Genomic DNA, 3,427 nt, shown 5'->3' on the forward strand with positions numbered 1-3,427 from the left:
TCCCACACGGCCACGGGTCCCACTTTGCCCCGGCCTCCGAGTCTGGGGAGTCTGCCCCAAACTCTCGCCGGCTGTGATGTCTCTTTACCTCGTTGAAGGTCAGAGGAAGCTCCTGCCACTCAAATAATGTTAGGTGTCTCTGGTACCCCCTCCTCTCCCTTGCCTGGTGTTTCTTTAAGTCTTCAGCCACGCCCCTGGGTGCTTATTTCAAGACTCGTCTAATTACGTAACAGAAGACTGGCTCCCGTTAGAGGATTTGGACATTAGCGGAGGTCGGGGGTGCAAACTCATTGAAGACGGTTTGAAGCACGGGGAGGACTCCTGGTGCCTGGAGTGCTGCGTGCTTAGAATGATGGCCACGGCCTGCAAATGTCTTGCCCCCGAAGCACGTCTGTGTCGTTGGACTGTGAGGAGGAAGGGCAGAAGGTATTTTGACTGCAGGAAAATAAACAGGTCTATTGTCTGGATGCCTAAGCAGCACTACATATAGAACATAAGTGTTACGGACTGAATTTGTCTCCACTCCCAAAGACATATTGAAGACCTGACCTCCAGCACCTGTGAATGCGATCTAACTTGGGAACTGCGTCTTTACAGATGTAGTCAAGACGAGGTCACTGGGGTGCACCCTCCTAACTCAACATGACTGATGTCCTTATCACACGATGTCAAAATGCCACTTGAAGACAGAGACACACGAAAATGTGGCGGGACAGGGGCAGATCAGAGTGATGCAGCTGTAAGCCCAGTATTGCGGTGGATTGCCGGCCACCACCAGAGAGAGTCTTGGAAGAGACAAGGAAGGACCCTCCGCTGCAGATTTCAGAGGGAGCTTGGCGTTTGGTTCCGCTGACACTTTCATTTTGGACTTCTAGCCACCAGAAATGTGAGACAAAACATTTCTGTTGTTTTAAGTCACCGAGTGCTTTGTTAAGACATCCCTAGGGAATTAATACAATGACTGGGGACTTTCCCTCTGCCATTCTGTGTAAAATCTGGCCATAAAAACATTATTTGACTTCCCTTGTTTGACTGTAGGTCATAAGACCCCCATTCCAGAGGGAGTCCTGTCCCATACCCAGAAGGAAAGAGTGCATGCTCAGAGAGGCCAAGAAGAATCTAGACAGACAGGCCTTGCTGGGTTTTCTCCCTCTGTCTATTCGTCTTAAATCATACCCTTTTTGTCCAATCAATTTCTTCGTCACTGCCCATACTTTGTTGAACCTAGGCATAAAAATGGATAATTTGTCCTGTATCTTTGGGTCTTCATTTGAAGGCTTCCGGGTATGCACATTAAATACATTTATATGCTTTTTCTCCAATTAATCTGCCTTTTGCAAGTTGATTTTTTAGTGAACCTTAAGAGGGCAAAGGGAAAACTTTCCATGTTGGCCCCTACAGATTGCTCAGTGCAGCAAATACTTATTGAGTGCCTATTCTATGCCAGGTACTGTAATTGGTGTTGGAGGGTGTGAGGTTCAATGAGAAACTGCCCCTGCACTAAAGTGAGGAATATAAAATGAGATTCACCCACCGATAGAAGCCCATGAAGAGTGCCAAGGGCACAGCATAAAGCCACAGAGCCCAGCCTGCTAAGGCTACAGGCAAGGCTTCCAGAAGGAAGAGGTACCTATTAGTACAATCAGTGTAGCATGACCAGCAGGAAACTCATATACTGCATGAAATTTAGGAGAGCAAAGAAGCAAAGAGGCCAAGAGAGTTACAGAAAAATCATAGGATAATAGAGTGCAGGGGACTTTAATAGATCATCTAGGATTTTTCTCTGGTGGGTGGAGCTGGTCTTAGGGTGTTGTCATGCAGAGTTGTCATGATGGTGCAATGTAGGCTCCATGAGAACTCTGTTTCCTTCTCTACTGAATCCCCCGAATTCAGTGTGAATGCCTAGAATATATTTAGATAAGGGGAAAAAACTCCTTATCTAAATATCCTTATCAGAGAAAGAGATTATTCCCCCAAAGCAGTTCAATATTCATACCATAAAACTCTTCAAGGCTGATAATGAGGCAGTAGTGGGGTTTTATCCCAGGCGGTAGCTTCCTTGGGTCACCTTGAGTGTGAATTTATTCCTGTATTCCCAGTACCTGGCCTAGGACTTTGCACATTGTAAATACTTGATAAAACCTATGAATTTCCTTCTCTTGCTGTCCATTTGACTTGCCTTTCACATATGTGGTGAACTACAGACAGTCCCTGATTTACAATGGTTTGATTTTTATATATATATATATTTTTTTTACTTTGTCATGGTGCAAAAGCAATACGTAGCTCAGTAGAAAGTGTGCTTCAAGTATCCGTTCAACCATTCTGTTTTTCACTTTCAGTACAGTGTTCAATAAATTACATGAGATATTCAACACTTTATTCTAAAATAGGCTTTGTGTTCAATTGTTTTGTCTAACTGTAGTGTAATGTAAGTGTCCTAAGTATATGTGAAGTAGCCTAGGCTAATGGGATAATAGTAGACTGGGATGTTCGGTAGGTAGATGCATTAAATGCACTTTCAACTTACCATATTTTGAACTCACAGTGGAGTTATCAGAACATAAGTCCATTATAAGCTGAGGAGCATCTATGCTTGGAGAGTAGGAATCCCAGGGCATTGGGAGGCGTTGTGCACTTCCCTGGCTTGTATTGCTGCTGTTAGTGGGGAGCCTTTTCCCCCAGTCCCATGCTTTTCTGTAGAGGAGCTTCTCCCAGACAATGCCCTGGGCCTTTTACTCATTCTTTCCTCATTCCTTTCCAGAGAAGGAAGGAATTTCAATACAATTTTGTGCTAACATGAATGCTGAGATCATGCAAACTGAGGTGGTCCTGTTGGCTTCCATCCTCTGCCTGTCCCCTGTTTTCGATGTGAACAGGTGCAGACTATTATTTTCTCTGTGGGACTAGGGAAAACGGGTGGGGTGAACTGTGCCCAGCCATTTTTGTGCTTTTTCGATGGCCAAAGTGGAATTAAAAATAGTGTCTCTCTCAGCACTTTGGGAGGCCGAGGCAGGTGGATCACCTGAGGTCGGGAGTTTGAGACCAGCCTGACCAACATGAAGAAACCCCATCTCTACTAAAAATACAAAATTAACTGGGCATGGTGATATATGCCTGTAGTGCCAGTTACTGGGGAGGCTGAGGCAGGAGAATCACTTGAACTGGGAAGCGGAGGTTGTAGTGAGCCGAGATCGCACCATTGCACTCCAGCCTGGGCAACAAGAGTGAAACTCTGTCTCAAAAAAAAAAAAAAAAGTGTCTCTCATTAACCCTGCAATAACATAATCCTGGAAGCCACTGAGGGTTTTCTCAGCCCAGTGTATAGTCAGTCAATTGGGGACATTGTAAGCGTCACTGCCTTAACTTTTCTGCTTTTCTTTTTTTATTTCTTTTTTCTTGACATGGGGTCTTGCTCTGTTGCCCA

Source organism: Pongo abelii, chromosome 6 (genome assembly GCF_028885655.2).
Source record: "Pongo abelii isolate AG06213 chromosome 6, NHGRI_mPonAbe1-v2.0_pri, whole genome shotgun sequence".
Lineage (NCBI taxonomy): Eukaryota > Metazoa > Chordata > Mammalia > Primates > Hominidae > Pongo > Pongo abelii.